At 37.1% G+C, this 18264-nt stretch overlaps 1 long non-coding RNA gene across 1 annotated transcript; it reads left to right on the plus strand.

Annotated features, from left to right (window-relative positions):
* The first annotated feature begins 477 nt into the window (after positions 1-477).
* LOC141368860 (uncharacterized) lies at positions 478-6019 on the plus strand. Its single transcript, XR_012372287.1, has 3 exons — positions 478-646; positions 4521-4623; positions 4785-6019. It is a non-coding gene; the product is annotated as an uncharacterized lncRNA (long non-coding RNA).
* The last annotated feature ends 12245 nt before the right edge of the window (positions 6020-18264 follow it).

Genomic DNA, 18264 nt, shown 5'->3' on the forward strand with positions numbered 1-18264 from the left:
CGTCCATCCTTTAATTTCCCAGATGTGCTTTATGATCAGGCCAAAGTCTTTGAATAAACATTCAGAGAACACTAGATGTGATGGTTCCTTTTACAGACACTTGGTTTCTTGAAAAAAGAAATGTATAGAAGGCTGCAGAAAAGCTTGAAATCATTTTAGATTAAGCACTTTTAAGTGTTAAGGAGAAGAACGTGTTAACAGATACTATGTGAGGCATTGCTGATAATTTTATTCAGTCTGTAAGGACGACATCAATGAGTCATATATATTTTCAGAAGTACAGTAATAATGTTTATTGCACATCATTATCAATTTTCCATCTCTCTTTTTGACGCTCTCTCTCTCTCTCTCTCTCTCTCTCTCTCTCTCTCTCTCTCTCTCTCTCTCTCGGGCACAGCTAATTCTATACAGTCTGTAGTGATAGCATCAGCCGTGCGTGTTTTGACTGGCTGTGTGTGTTGTCTATGTCTATTCTCTTCTTATCTCTGATGGCTTTCCGCGCAGGGTGGCGCGGCCTGCGGAGAGACTGTCGGAGTGTTGTCATTTACAGAAGCAGTGCATCGCAGCCCCAATGCAATTTCCCCACGTGCTGAAGACGATCCATCAGCTGCTAAATCTACAACAGCTAATGGAAAAGGAGAAAAGGGTACAACAGAATTTAGGGGGAAATACATAAACGACAAGAACGAAAGGGATAGATGGGAGTTTATAAAGATAAACTGTTTTCCTGGTGTAAAGGAAGGGCAGGGTGCTTGGACACAGATGGGAAGATTTTAAGGAAGAAATCTTGTTCGCTACAGCAACAGTTCATAGTGACTGACAAGCTACCGAAAAATATTTCACATTATACTTAAAGTTTTTTGAGGTGTTATAGCCGTGTGTGAGGAACTGGTTAGATATAAGCCAATCACAAAAATCCTTCCCTAGATGTCCAACCTATTTTTAATCCCACATAGTACTTTGTCGAATGGAAGCTGTTTGTATAAAAAAGAGCTTGTGTCTCATGATATATTCAAAAAATCATATAACAGCTATTCACGACACACACAAGAACCAATAAGATTTAGAAGTTATCGGCATGCAGTCATTTATGATTCAAGTGCTGACTCTGTTTGCACTTTGCCGCTATATGATGCCTAACTGAGGTTGTTGTCCTAATTTTGGTAGTCCTAGAAACAACTACAGTATATGTGATATGTATACCCTTGTTTGCTTTAAAGTCAAGGGTTTGAATGTGGCTTGAATCGGGAATGTGACTTACCTGATTGTGAAATACTGTGATTTATCACACTACATCAAACAGTATCAGCTCAAGGAAGGACAAAGAGAGAGAAGCTTAAAGTTAGTGACTATAAGATCTGAAGGTGGGTTAGGAGAGATAAATAAATGGACAATATTGTAATCACACTGATTGGAGTGGCCGAGACCGAAAGAAAAGAGTAGAGAGATATTGTATGGCTGCAGATTTTGGACAAACATATCTCAAAGGAACAATTCAAATTCTGGACGGACCTTCCTGTTTCTGTAAAACACACAGACAAAAATATAATTTTGAAGAACAAAGTCGCTGTTTATTATTTCATTTCAATAAATGGCAACTGAAACATCCAAGCTTTCAAAATAATGCAATTATAAAACATCCCGTTCTGGTCCTTCATTCTGATTGGTTGAAACGCTTTCTAAGCCGTGATAAAATACCCCGGTAACCTCACAGTTTGGACCGCAATACATCCATCACTGCGTATGTTGCTGCGTACTGATTTATGAAAATAAACACCACAGTCTTTAATCATATTTTAAATTTTTCTACAATTGCACAATTAATGCCGATATTCAGATAAATGTCAATAAATATTGTTGAGTCATCTCGTTCTCTGAGAAATTTCTACCTTAAATCCATATTTCCGCCATTGTCCACTAGGTGGCAATCTTATCCAACTTAAACACTGATGCATTCACTCAACACTAAACACTGTGTAAGTTTTGATCATGACTCTGATCTCTTAGAAAAGTTCTTCACAAAAATGGAATTATCTCAGCTTTTAACTGACAATTTGAGAGGTGATAAGAGAACAAATGAAGGTAGGATGAAACGTTATACGTAAAATATCATTTTTATGTTTATTTAAAGAAGATCATTTTTCTGGAAGCCATTAAACTAAAACTAGGTGGCAACTTTTTTAAAAAAATGGGAAGGATTTAAGCATGCTTCCAAGCATATTTGATCATCACCTCAACAGTTGCACAATATAAATGTTAATGTATAAATTAGATGAATGTTGATTTATGAAAATAAACACCACAGTCTTTAAAAATATTTTCATTTTGCTGCGTCTGTGTTGCTTGCGCTCTGTTTCAGCCACCGTTGATTCTGAGGATTTACTTTGTTTGACGGAAGAGTAATATTTATACTAATATAATATTTTTTTATTTAATATTTAATATAATATAGTTTTATTTAGAGCTGGCGAAAAAAATCGTCTGCGATTTTCCGATTCTCATATGTGTCTCATCAGTAAAGCCGGTTCTGTGATTATTAGTAAACCGCTATCACCTGCTTTCAGATGGAGCTGCATTTACCGCACAGAGCCGTATTTCACCGAAAACTAGGCAAAATTGCGTTCATAATCGTGGAAGATCGTCTTCGATTATGAACGCGATTTTGCCTAGCTTCTTGGTGAAATACAGCTCTGTGTAATATATGCTGCTCCATCTAAAAGCAGGTGATGGCGATTTACTAGTAATCACCGAATCGGCTTTACTGATGAGACACGCATGAGAATCACAGGCGATTTTTTTTGCCAGCTCTAGTTTTATTTTATAAAATCCTGCTATGCATATGAACAGTGGCGGCTGGTGACTTTTTTTTTTGAAGTGCACGATGCGAAGTTCGTCACAACATGTATTTAGTTTGTCATGTGTGTGGTTCGTCATTTTAAAATATGTGTTCTGCGCTTTGAGAGATTGTGTGTGCATCATGTGTCATGCCAAAATAAGTGCCTGGCCTGCTGCCTTGAACTTGAAAGGAGACGCTCGCGTTTGCCAGATACTCGCACAATATCATGCATAATCAGAGTTTACTGTTAAGGGAGTGTCTTGCATGTATTTAGATAACGTGAGCGTCTCTTTGTTCATAAACGGGTTTTGACGCGTCTCCAGCAGGCACTTATTCTGACAAAACATGTGATGCACACAGGATCTCTCCACACTCATGACACATATTTTGGAAAAGGGAACCACACACATGACAATCCGAACACTTATTTTGAATTAGCGCATCCTCGGAAGAGCAGTCACGAGCCGCCACTGCATATGAAGTAACCATTTTATAAAAGCAATAAGCCCCACAAAGCAGTGGTGTTACAGTGCATTTTATAACAGCTTCGTGTCGTGCCTAACAACGCCCCTTAGCTTTTATAAAATGCACTGGTAACCCACTGCTTCTTGGGGCTTATTGCTTTAGGGCACACTCACATTATCCAAACCATGCCCCAGCGCGATTATCACCCCTCCCTGCTCCCCCAGATGCACGCACTCACACTGTACTTTTATCGATCCGAACCCGGGCGGGCTTTCGTCATTAAGATGCAATTGTTTTGAAAAAAGCAGGAAGTAAAGCACTCTCTTAACACTGGAACCCACCGTAATGATAAGTCTTTGTTTTTTATTTGGAGTCGTTTGGTGCGCGGTAACAGACAGCCCTCTCGCATGTCATCATATTGCTTAGTTGATCTGTCACGTGTGCAGCTCGGACATTCACGTAACCCCGCTGCGCGCATCAAAAGGTTTTTACGGAGGCAGATGAAGGTGGTCGCGCAACTGACGTCTTCACCTTTTGAATTCCTTGTTTTATGAAGTATCTCCTTCAGAAATACGTAACGAGTTCTGATTGTGTAGTTTGTCTAGTGTGTTGTGATTGGACAGCAGCTTAGCTTGCTGTTGCTGTTAGTCCAAACTGGCCATTCGCTATAGGCTTTGAAAGACGAATTCTGTTATAGAAAATACATCGCCTGGCAACTTTATCATTTTACAGGTATTATTTTTGCTCTAACAGCAACATTACACACTAACTAGGGTTTAAAAAAATGGAATCAGGAAGAACGTGACCTTTAATATAAACCAGGGTGCAATTTGTTGGGGGGATAGGAGGGATTAACCCCCCATTTTAATTAAAATGTGAAGTTTTAGAACTGTTTTTCTTTGGGGGGCCACAAAGGAATGCATCGTACACAAAGGGGGCCGCACGCTGAAAATGGATGTATGTGCTTTTTGGAGCTTTTTGGAGCTTTAACGTGTTTAAAATGACAGCATTTTAATATAAAATTATACATTTGTGTTCAGCTCCTAATACATCTGGTATTAGGAGTTTAAAAAAACATATTTTTTCATCTTTTTAAGCTTGCAAACATAGCACAATGTGCGAAGGAAACACATATAAGAGTTTTTCTCTCACTTTATCAAGTCATCGAAGCCTAAGATGAAAAGACTTAATCTGCTCAGTATCTCATGTGGGTTTTCAGAGTCTCGCTTCAGTGATGCTTTTCTGTGGCCGACTGCTAACTTTCTCCACATCTCAAACCGGACTTAAGCAAACTGTGACTTCTGGGCAACACAGGATGAAATGTAACTATTCTAGTTTTATTGAAACTCTTTTTGTGATGAAAATTAATGCAACATGGGGTAGGAAAAGTAGGACATAATGTTATATTCGGGTGAACTATTTATAACTATAGTTTTCTTAAAAACCTTTATTTTTACCTCATCCTTTTTTTTCTTCTTTGAAGCAGGGTACACAGTGCATCCCCCATCATCCGCATGCATCACCATCACGTCTGAGGTGCGTCATCCGTCTGCAAAACTGTGATCTCATCGCCACCATCTCTCACGTCCAGACAGCTGAGAGGTTTTGTGTGGAGAGGAATGCAGAATGGCACAGTTCACCGAATGTGATAACGCAAACAGGCCCAGGATGGAGAATGCTGATTTCTGGAGAGACTTTGAACATGGCTATCAAAACAACCCTGGTTGAATCTGGAGAGGAACTTTTTATCTTTATGACAGTAGTTTGGATTCATATTGCATGTCCTTTGTGGGACATTTTATAACAGTTTGTAGGTGAGTATTGGACTGTCACACTTAAGTCCTTAAAATGAGCATAATGTGGCCGACACCTTGCCAGGTGTCTTTCTTTCTTTCAGCTTCTTTTTAAGACCTGCCCTTCCAAACTCCATTCTGTAATGTAATGTAATCAATGACTGAATGGTAAAATCTAATCGATTCCCAAATTGTTCATTAAAATCTTGCTCTACACTTTTCATTCTTGCGAAAGTAAGCAGTTGACTTTTAGCACAAACTCCATAAAACCTTTTTAGATGAGTTTATAGTTGCAGTGATGACAGTTTTTTTAACAGTAAGAACCAAAAGATGTCAAATCCCAAAGACAGTCATCTACACAAAACCACCCATAAATGTTTTTATCTCGTAGAGAAACGTTGTCTCCTTGCTGCGTTCCACTTCAAAGAATAGACAGACACGAAAAGGCAAGAAAATAAATTGCTTGCGGTGCTCTCAGGGCCTGGAGGAGACATTGCTGTAGGAAGACCTACTGTCCCCATTTCTGACCTTCTAGCTGGCACATTTACTATCTACCCCCATGTGCCCTTTCACGGAGAACAGAATAGAAACAAGTCATTGTAAAGCAGAGGGATTGTTTGCAGTAGCTGGTATCAGCTCCACCTATTATAGCTTTATTACTCATTTATTATGTCACAACCCAACAGCTATAGTCACATAATGTTCTTACTGTGCATACTGTATTTCTTATGGGTGATGGCTCAAGAACTATAAATTAAGACCCTTAATATCTCAGAGCAAAGAGAATCATTTAAATTTTACAGGGCTGAATATTTAAAGAGTTTGGTTCCAAAACGCAATAAATCCATTTTGACTAATTTGGGTAAAAATTAGTTTTCTATGCCAAGAAAGTGACAAGATGAAAACCACTATTTTCTGTTACAAACTTTCACATCGTATCTTTAGGTTATAATAACATTAAATATTCAAATCCATAATTTGATTTTCAAAGATTTATTATAAAAACAGATTATTTTTACGTTTTTTTATTTTTCAAAATGCTATAAATCTATTGAATCAATATATAAATGTGCATTCATCTTTGCCATGTTATATTCATTTAGTTGACTAGTTGACTGATTTTAAAAATTAAACATTAATGGCATTAATGAAAACACTTACTTTGTCATATTAAATACACTGTCATTGCTGCTGTCATCCTTGGGACGTCGTCGCTGAACTTTTTGAGAGCGATCAGCTGTAAAATGTTTTGGTCCTGCTTGATTTTCATTGACTTGAAGTAAAATAATGGAAAGTTTTTCATAAGATCCCCTGGGGTCAATGTGTTAGCATGACAGAAGCTTGATGCTGTCGGGAGAAGAAGCAACAGCCGGCATTTTAAGTGCCTCTCACGTAAATTATTTGATTTTGATGGCTTATGTTTCTTTCCCGCCACAGAAACCACAGGTTTATCAATGCCAACAAAAGTTTTATTTTGTTTTTGTTTGTTTGTTGATCACAAAGTATAAAGTAGATGAGGAAAAATAGGATTCCATGTGTATTCAAAGCCCCGCCCTTTAATGTTTACAGTCTGTGAAATGGTGCGCTGTGGTTTGTTGAGCGGATTTATTGCATTCTGCGTTTATCACATTTTGGGAAAAAAGGGAGAAAAGATGACAGAATAACACGGCAGTTATCAGATTTTGCATAAAATAAAGAATTGACTTTTTAATACTGACCTGATACAATACTGATTTTGACGGTAACTCTTTTTTTATGCCGTTTATTACGTTTTGAAATCAAACTCTTCATTTCTTCTGCTCTCTGAACTGCATTAAAGTGTTTTTTTACACTTTGTGTTTCAAACAACATTTCTTTGGATCAACTGCACGCAACCCATCATGCACCCCAAGAATGGGCAAATGCCAAGCAATTATAGTTCACTCTAAACTGAGTTGTTTTGGGTTTTTTTTATTTAATAAAATGTTTAGATTAAATCCTGTCTGTTATTGTTTAATTCATGGTTGATTTGATTATGTGCTTTATATAACTGGTTAAGTTTCATGGTTGATGTTCCAACAGTCTCCAAATGTGAAAAAAGCAAAAGTTTCACATGCACACACAATATTTTCCTTGTAAAACGCAAAACTTAACGCGGTAGTTTCACGTGCGCACGCAATAGTTTCACTTTATTTAATTTTGCTCCATGTCCCTTAGGGGATCCGTATAAAACAATTTAGATCAATTAAAACTTACTATTTTAAGATTTGCATAACATAATTTATAAAAACAAGTTAAAATTGTTTAACTTAATTTGATAAGTTAAAATAACATAAAAATGTAAGTTGATGATTTGATATAATTTTTACATTATAGTTGCAATAATTTGTGATCCTGTCTGTGAAATACAGACTAAAGTCTCAAAATCTAAGATACAGAGAATAAAATTTTGATTTTTATACTCACTGATTTAACAACAGTCTCTTCCACACAGTAATTCCAGTAAATTACCATAAAATGACCAGAATGACTTTACAAGTAAATACACAAATGTGCCGTTCACACACACAACTTTTCATCTTTTAAACAGTAAGACGTCATTCACACATCAGTACCATAATACTAATAAACTCCTTTTAACCCTCATGCCGCAGGGCAGGAATTGCGTTTGTTATGACTTTATATTCAAATGTACGCTGTCCGTATTTTTGGCCTCACAATTATAATAGCCTCATGACAGCCAATGTCAAAACCAACCACATGACAATTAATGTAATGTTAACCCATAAAGCTACACTGAAAAAAATGATTCATTGAATTTAATCAATTTTTTTAAGGTAAGTGGTTGCAATCAATTTATTTAAGCTACATTTAAACAAAAAAGATTAGTAAAGCAAAGTAAAATATAAAACTTTTGTTTAAATGTAGCTTAAACAAATTGATTGCAACCACTTACCTTAAAAAAATTTATTAAATTCAATGAATAATTTTTTTTCAGTGTAGGTAGATTCTTAATTTTGATAATTTATTTGCTATGTCATGTTTATGACAGATTTATGACAAGTTTTGATGTATTGGTAATATCAAGTTGTCATGACAAGTTATGATGTATTGGATTGTGTCAAGTTGTCATAACAAAGACATCTCAAACAATGTCATCTTTGAATTAAAAATGATATAATTGAGCTAATGACACTTAAAGTAATAACAGTTGTCATAAATGTGCATAATCTACTTTATGTTTATAACACGTGTCATGTCATGATTATGAAGGTGTCATGTCAGTCTTATGAACACCCCTTCAAGTAAAGTGTTTCTGAATGTTCTTTACATTATGTAGGATGATTTTATTTAGAAAACAAATATAGCAATTATAGATAGGTTACTGCAGTATACTTTGTCTTATGTTTATCAAAAAGAAAAAAAACTGCACAAAAAAATGTAATTGCATGAAAGTCACATGTCTTAATAGAACATGAAATTTGGCAAAGCTTTTTTGTCCTCCTGTCTTTTTATTAAACCAGTGTGACCCTGTGTAAGCAAAGGTGTCAACTTCTAAGGAATGTAGTGCGGGCAGCTGTTTATTCAGATGAGCAGACAGCTGTAATGAAAACTCTCCACTGAGAATTGAAATCATTTGCAAGTGTTGAAAGGGTTTGACCTTCAAGATCTTTCCTCCTGCACCAGACGTGATTTATGGAGGGTCGGCTGCCCACTGCACCAAGTTAACCTGCCTGTTGCCAGGGATTCCCCAGCGTCTCGACAGGAACGCTTGGCTTGGAGACATCTGAAGGTAATCTGAGCTCTGTCGCTGGAGACGTGACCCGGGGGAAGTTCGGATCAAGAGGAAACGTTCAGGTTCAGAAAGAGCAGAGACCCCACACATGTACTCCCCGACTGTATATGTGATGAAATATTGTGAAAACGTATTGACAAAAAAAGAACAAACATTGTGTTCATCACCCAGACGCTCAAGTGTCATCATTTGAAAGAAAATTTATTGAAAAATTAATGTACAGACATAATCTTAGCATCAAACCCCTGATCTTTTGAAGCCTGAAGGTCGGCACTTTGTATCTAAGCTACAAACAGCAGGTGCTCAAAAATCCCCTGAAATCTGTATATTTCTGTATCTGACATCGCATTGTACAGTACATGAAGGGTTGCTGATGCAATGTTAAACCCTATTTCATGAAGAAAGGTCTGCCTTACCACAAGAAAAGCTGTGTGTTCACAACGTAGGAGACTTCACAACTTTGATGTTGCACCTTAAACTCCTTAAGAGACATAAAAATAGACAATTTTTTGATCTACAGCTGATGACTTCAGGCCGGATCCATGCCATACTTTTCTTCACTTATCCTAAATTTTTTAATGTACTGTAAATGTTGCAAATCAGTGTTGCCCTGACGGCCTGGTAGAGTAATAATTTAATCATTTAATCTCGAATACGGCCATCGGTAAGTATATGTGCGAGCCGAACGCGGACGTGAAAAAAAGTGTACCCGACCCTTACCTCGCCTTCATGTAGCGCGCGCCTTGTCGTGTACTTGATGTAGGCACAAATCACGATACAACCATGTTTCTGAAAAAGTGGATTGTGGAGACATTTTAATCGTTCACGATCAAATGCTGTTAAAAAAATGTATATGGTACAGATAACTTGGAAACGGTGGAAAATATTTGAGTTTATGTTCACTCTTACGTTTCAAAAGTTTCTCACAGCGATCTCACAGGAGAACCATTTTTTGTCTAAAGAAACTGTATCCACTACAAAGAACCTGTTAAAGGTAGTCCTTCATCCAATGTTTCCAAAAAGATCAGCAATATATTGAGGTAGCTCACTGTTCCATAGCCATACGCTGAATAGTTTTAACCTCCCCGATATTTGGTGATTCTTTGAATTGCTGGCAGAGGGTGATTAAATGGTTGCCTTTGCAAAACATACCGTACTGTACATCTTAACATGCATATTAGAGCTTTGGAAAGATTGTTTCATTCCCTTCTTTACCTGTTGATCTTGAGTGCCCGTTAAGACTGTTGAGACTGCAGTAACAAAGCTGCTTCTAGATTTAGTAAGAGCTGTCACGTGACCTACAGTAGCACCCTTTCGACGTTGTTTGCTTATAGAGGAATCAATTAGATTACCAACTAAAGGACCAAAAGCTATTTTCACAAGTTTTTCTAGAAATGCCACCACGTCATTGAAATTAGCTCTTTGTATACGTCATTCCATGATATCCTACACTGTCAATCTCAATTTTTCTAGTTCTTGTATGGCACTACAACATCTTCTCAGGCAGAGCCATAACTAACAGGGGGGCACGTGGCTTCCAACGGGGGGCATGCAATTTGCAACAATAACTTGTAAAAACAAGGCATTAAACAACAGTGCAAGCACACACTCATACAACTGGTACAAACTTTCAGCTCATTTCCCATATAAAGTGCAGAAGATCACAAACTATGCGCAAAGTTAAACTATTTGAACTTTGACCGCGGCGCTCACGCTTTTCTCAACGCAACAACAAACCACCCTCGCGCGGCGCAAGTCATTAAAATGAATGGGTTTCATAGCGCAGCACACACCGCGTCATATGTGAAAGCCGCTTTACCATAATCACTTCGCAATGTTGTTAACGGTCTATAGCCACACTTCACATTTAAGCTTACGTAAATTAAAACAACGCTAACTTACCTTTAAAAAAGCTGAAGGCGGCGTTTGCGAACATTGAACTTCCTTAAAACAGTGTCCTGTAGATTTGAAAATTCCATCTCGACCTCTAATCTCCGAGTTTGAGACAATCAGTGTTTGCATGAAGTCAGATGGAGCAGGCGGTGCTGGTTCGTTCTAAATGTTCTAATATCCATATTTTACACAATCCATAAAATGGCACGAAAAAACATGTTGCTATAGTATCAAGTCACATTAATATGCTAAAGACGTAAAGATGTATCAGAGAAACTGGTCTATTTTAATTTTAAAAAACATATATCAACTATATTTTCCTCATTTGATTACATTAAAAGTCATGAAATATTCAATGTTTAATTTATTTTAATTATTTTTGAGATATATTTTAAATTAATAAAAAACTGTGTGGGGGCACAACAACCTGTTTGGGGGGCACGGCCCGCGAATGCACCCCTTTGACCCTGGCCCTGCTCTCAGGTAAAGAACATACACTGTTAAAGGTTCTTTATGGAACCATATACAGTCAAAAATGGTTCAGTTCCATCATGTACCCCTTTAAATTTTTAAGGAGATATATCATGAAAATCTATATAATTGCCTGGCGGGGTGTAACTTACTTTAAGTAAACCATACTCTGCAAACATGTGAAAATATAGGTAATTGAAATTCGGTTCCTTTGTGATGTCAGAAGGGGATAATAACGCTCCTTAATCTGCTCTATCTGAGTGCAGAGATCAACTCATTTGCATTTAAAATGACACACCCAAATATATTTTTGCTCACACCTACAAAGTGTCAATTTTAACATGCTATAATAAATTATCTGTGGGGTATTTTGAGCTAAAAAAATCACATACATACTCTGGGGACACCAAATATTTATTTGACATCTTAAAAAAGTCCCCTTCAAGAGTATTCTCTTCAAATCTGAGAAATTGTTGAGATTCCTTCTGAGACTTTTGGGATTATTGGATTCTTTTTCTCATGAGACGTCTGCAAGTACACAGGAGACTTAATCAAAACTCTCCATTTGTTCTCCGTCCAACCTCACCGCAAGAGAACCAACTGAGATATTAAAGAGATCCCATTTGTAATTTTCCAGGCTGTTCTCCTCCGGTCTCTCTTGGATCACAGCGTGCCAAAGACGGCAAAAGGAGACTTCACGCATGGACAGTTACCGGATTGAGTCACTTTCTCACAGGAGCGCATTCGTCATTGTAATTAGCCTTAATCACGGGGGGGGGGGTCGCGGGCTTTCCGAACGGGAGGAGGCTGCGTGAGGCGCTGAATGTGTCAGCAGTCGATTCATTGCCCGTTTTCATTTGAATTTGAATCTCCACAGTCGCCGACCGAAAAACAAAGATTCAGCGTTAAGATTCTGCTCAACTCGTACACTCCCCTCCCAGTTTCATGAAGATTATATTGTATTCTCTTCACTTGAATGACACATAGGGGCTTTATGCAATAAGGTTACGGCCAAAGGGGGTGAAGACTCAAACCACTGCCTTTCTGGCTTATACACTCACACACAATTCCCCGCTCAAAGGAGACCTCTCATATTGAACACGCACTCACAGAAAGCAATTCTGCATTTCCACCCGTGTGATCATTCATCCGGGCAATGCAGTGATATTATTTCATTCTCTGTACTGTATTCAACAGGTCCACCGGGCCGGTCGAAAATATGACTGCTCACACACGGTGTTTCTCGTGCATTCCCAATGATAATTATTCAGTGTTAAAACGATTAGAGTATCTGACAGGCTCGGGTTCGAGGAAACAGTGATTAATGGAGAACCTTGCAAGCCCCTATTTTAATAATTAATAGGATAACGCGATGATTGCGGCAAACTCCTTAATGTTATTACACTTGCAAATGAGATTTTTGACGTGAAAGAAACCAAAGCCTTCATCTGTGCTTCTGTCCAAGTAAATCATATTTTAAATGGTTTTTGCATAATTCATTCAATGCTCTGAGAAAACACCTATGAAATATGGAGATTTTCCATATTAGATTTTGCATATTTTTTGTTCCTCACGTCTCCATTTTAATTTTCATTTGAAGTTTAGGATCACACACACACACTTATATTAAAAATAAATATACAGTATATTGTTTTAGGACACTTTGGGTGTCATCCATCAGTGAAACACACTGAATTGCACCTGTGGTTACAGACACCTGTGTGAATTTTAGTGACGTTTCCCCTTGGCACCAGATGGTTAAATGCAAATGCAAAACTTAAAAGAGTTTAGTTTTATTAAAAGCTTAAGCATCATTTACTTGCAGATGATACTTGGATTGATATTTTGTTATCATAAGCAATAAACTTCATGCATTTTAAATTTGTGGCTTAAGTGTCTAGATATGTTGTGCTCTGTCCATGATGAAAATATTTTTTTGATTGAAGTTACTGGCAAAGAAATGCATTTAATGCATAACAAATACTTGTTAGTGACCCCAGCAGCACCAGACTTACATCGCCATCTACTGGTGGGAGCTCTTTTGTACCCCAACACTTGAATTGAAGTTGAATCGCAGAATAGACAAACAAGGCACTCACCAAATCCTTTAAAGACCGATCAGTTTAAAATAACCCCGTGGCTTTTGTCATCCAGGAAATTTTCTTTGAAATAAGAAGTTGAGTGTTCAAAGATAGGACCACATCCTAGCGCAAATCACTGTTATTTGTTGCTTCGAAATGACAAACTAGAGAGAAAAGCATCTTCTTCTTGGATGCTTATTATAATTGTGCCATTTGTGGCATCAGGACACAATAAAAAATGTGAACACATTCAAAAAATAAAATAAATAAATGCATATCCAAAGAAGAAAAGAACAACTGTGATCGTTGCAAACCAGCAGGTGCATGCATCACATAAAAGTGTTACTTTGATCCTATAACAGAAAATAGGCCTATTACAGTCAGAATCTGTTGACTTTTTCACATTTTGAGGAATGAATGTGCATAATGTTCATGAAAAAAGGTAAATATATAGCTTTGTCTCTGAATAACCATTTGAAAAGTTTTCTTTTGTTTGTAAGAATTAAAGCAGCTGTGGGTGAGGTACTTTTAAAACCATCTTAGATTAGGAAAAAGCACCAGGAGTCCCATACTCACGCATTACCATTCGTATAAATAAACATCTCACACCTAACCTATAAAAAGCATCTATGCTATATTTCTCCATACCGTATCCCACAGAGCCTCTATCTCCCTAAGATTATTTCTCTTTGGTATTATTATTTCACCTTTCCGCTGCCATTTAGTGATTATTGATGATGTGTCTGCCGATGCTGTGCATGTGGCTTTGACCGGACGACATCAAGAGGATCTTGATTCATGCGGACAAATAAAAGCATCAAAGGCAACGTATTGATTTCATAGTCGGCCACTGCAGCAGACACACTGGCGAGACCTTTTTCCTTGTTTCCCTTGTTTTACATGAACTATAAAAATATGCCCAACTATAGCACGGAAACCACAGAGATGGTTGTCTTTGCTGAAGGCAGAGAAAGACATTACGCATTACATTATTAATTGGACTGAAGTCAGATGCGCTGGCCTGCCGAGACATATGAATCAATGTCTGGTTTTGTGATGACGCGTGGCATTTGGGCTTCGCACAGGAGACAGGATGATGCAACCGAATGCTGTGTCCTTTCGCATTCCTAAAGTTTAGTTTAGTTTGTGTCAGCCTATATTATTCTGTTACTGAGGATTTGTATATAAAGCATAGACAGAGGTCTCCTAAAAGGTATCAACGTGTGACTTGGATGTTAGTGTTAAAGTAACAGTGAGACAAATACATCACCCACAGTTAAATCTCTGCCTGTATGTGAGGGACAACACAAAAGAAAGGAATCAAGAATGTTTTACTCAAAATTTTAAATAGTTTAATCTCTGATGTTGTCCCAAACCCATATATTGTTATTTGTTACATGCAGTGTTAGTTATAAGTTACATCAAAAGTAATTAATGCTGCATAAATGTGTTCCCGTAGCTCCTGTAACTCCAGTAGTGCATTGTGTTAGCATTAGCAATGCCAAAGGTCATGGGTTCAAATCCAGAGAACTAATCTGCGAAAATAAATGTTTTGAATACACTGTAAGTTGCACTTTAAAAAAAATGTGTCAACTGGTTCCACGCACGACTTTTTTTAAGATGTCAAATAAATCTTTGGTGTCCCCAGAGTACATATGTGAAGTTTTAGCTCAAAATACCATATAGATAATTTATTATAGCATGTTAAATTGCTACTTTGTAGGTGTGAGCAAAAAGGTGTGACTGCTGTTTTTGGGTGTGTTGTTTACAATGCAAATGAGCTGATATCTGCACTAAATGGCAGTGTTGTGGTTGGATAGTGCAGATTAAAGGGTGGTATTATCCCCCTCTGACATCACAAGGGGAGCCAGATTTCAATGAATTATTTTTTCCACATGCTACTTGGTTGATCTTTTTTTTTTACATTTTCTAGGTTGATAGAAGCACTGGGGACCCGATTACAGCACTTAAACATGAAAAAAGTCTGAACATTTTTATGGTATGTCCTCTTTAAGTAATATCAACAAATGATCATTCAGTTAATTTTACAAAAGAAGTTCAAGTAAACTTAACAAACCTTAGTAGTGTCAACAAACATCAATTGAGTTTATTGTACATGCCAGTCTGTATTGGTTTTATTTATTTGTTAATTTTATGCAACCCTGTTGTGTTGGCTGAACAAAGAATTTTTAAGCATAGCTGACAAGACACACTTTTTGTTGAATTACCTCAATAAAATTGAGTTCACATTGTTAAATAGATTTTTTTATGTAAACTAAACATAAAATAATTAATTAAAGTTGGCAAAAGGGAAAATATTTTTTTTTGAGTTTGTTTTTGATAAAAGCATCTGCCAAATGCAGTTAAGTGCTCTTCCGCCATACACTATAGTTCTCATTTTTTTATACGCTTTAAAATCGGCACATTTTATTTTGTGATATGAATGAATGGGCTAGACTAAATGCTAACACCTTCACGACGCGCTGTACAAAGATGAAGTGCACGGATTGAAAAATAATGTATTCATTCTTCTAAACTGAGGTAAGAACATTGAAAATCATAGCCTTATATATAGTTATAAAGTTGTGTATTGGTACAAGGCGCACCTTGTCAACATGCAAGGCAGGCAACTGCTTGGATCCCAGAGCCACTAGGGGGCCCCCGAGTTTGTTTCTCGGATGCCCAGCTACACCCAGTAGATGAACGTAGATACTCAACACGACTGCATATCAAAATTCTGATTGGATGGAATGTTGATTGACATTGGCTTAGCCCAGTCATAATCCAACCCTGGATAACTTGCCAGTTTCGAAAATGAACGTAGCGAATGGGTGACGCTGTATCGTTCAGTAGTGCTGTCGCAGTTGATCCGTACGGATCACGACCCACGGTTCGGTTCGCATCTGATTCCCAGATTAATACACAAATTTAAATAGGAAAAGTTTATAATTTGCATGTTTTTCAAAGGCTTGCAAATGTTAAAACTCAAGTGATTTAAAACCATTTAACCGCAAAAAGGCGCTAAAGTAAGCAGCTTTCTGAACGCACATGTGGCTTAATTTGTCCGGTCCAGCTCCAGTCAGGCGTGATCAATCATCCCTATATGCCCTTCAACGATCAGAACTCTTGATGTTTAAACTTTAGAGAGTTGCGTCACTGTGTCTCATAGTGTAATCAATTAAAATACATTTGGTGAATAGAGCAATGAAAAACAAATGTGGGACGACAGTTTATACTGCGCCGTTTGGAATTCGCCCTCCGTCTATGTGTGTGCACATGCGCATTTAAGTGCCCTCAGTAGTGCATACCTGGAGAGACGTGTTTCAAAAAGCAAGCATACAAAAAATCTTTCTGTTCTCGACAGGGCACATACAAACAAAATGATCTCCACAGTATTCTTTTTTAAAAAAAACATTTGTTTATGTCTAATCTACTAATCTAGTGTATGTATAGATTAGAAGCAGAAACCAGTCTGTGCTTATTTGGTCTTAAAGAGACAGTAACCTCAATTAACCTACTTAAGTCTAATTATGACTAATTTATGTTAATCAAACAACCCAAGACGAGAGAAAATCACTTCTGTAGATTTAAAAATAAATATAAATATATAATAAAATTAATAATTATTATAAAAATGTATTATTATATTTAATTCATAAAATAAAGACTAATTTTAGACCTTACTTAATGTGTGATTTATTCTTGATCTACTGTATGATTCACAGTTTACATTTTAGTCAAGTGTCCCTAAACTTTTGAACAGTACTTTCCTTTAATCTAACTAACGGGGATTGAATAGCAGCTATAGCTATAGTTCAGAACACTGGTCGAAGGGCCCCCTAGGAATTTTTGCTTAGGGCCCCCATAGACTCTAGAATCGCCTCTGTGTATACTGAGGGCAGGATTTATACTTTATGATAAAAAGATGTCAGCTGATTGTAGCTTAAATTCTGAATTGTCAAATTACATTTCGCCCTTGCTTCAGAGCAATGAAGTGTGTCCGTGTGTCTTAATGTCAGCTTTAATCATCTGACCTGTTGTGGCTCCTTAAAGATGCAATTTGACATCAAATGTTTAATTGCTGACCTTCACTGTCTTTAATGTGTTATTGAGAGTTAAAATGAACAGAGAAAAGAAATGTATTTGAATTTTCATTGGTCTGACATTTACATCATAGCCAGATGTTATTTAATGTCAGTCTAAGCTTCTTCTGTACTCTCTACCCGTTTACCCCTGGACTCAGGTACTGACAAAGTGATTGAAATACATCTAAAAGAAATCTAGCTTCTGTGGGTCTCTGAATCTACTGAATGTAACTGAATAGAAACAGTCATTGTCTGAATAACTGATAGAAATTAATTCCTAAATTTTGAGTAGAGTACATCATAACATATGTTTACATAATAATATGGCAGCTATAAGAATTTTCAACTTTAATCTTAATTCTTTCCCCGCCAGCGTTTTTAAAAAAAATTGCCATTTTTCACGATTTTCACAAAAGTTTAATGCCTTCCAGAAAATGTTCTTCTTTAAATATATAAACAAACAATATATCAGATGAAAGAACAGACCCTCTGCTTTCAAACAAAAAACCGTTTCATCCTACCTACCTTCATTAGTTCTCTTGTAATCACCTCTCAAACATGGCTAGGTTTTTTCAAAAACACCCAATTTTGAGCAAAAAGCTGAGATAATTCCATTTTTGCGAAGGACTTTTGATAGAGATAAGATGCAGAGCGATCTTTAAAACATACACGGAGTTCTTTCTCTTTCACGTGAGGTGCTACTTCCGGGTTGTATAAGTTGCGGAAGTGCGCCACCTGGTGGATAATAGCGGCATTGCGGAAAGACAGAAAATCTTGTCATTGGCGGGGAAGCGTTTTCTCTTAATTGACGAGATATGTCGTCAATGGCGGCGAAAGAGTTAAAGGTCACCTTCTTTCTGATCCC

Source organism: Misgurnus anguillicaudatus, chromosome 11 (genome assembly GCF_027580225.2).
Source record: "Misgurnus anguillicaudatus chromosome 11, ASM2758022v2, whole genome shotgun sequence".
Classification (NCBI taxonomy): Eukaryota; Metazoa; Chordata; class Actinopteri; order Cypriniformes; family Cobitidae; genus Misgurnus; species Misgurnus anguillicaudatus.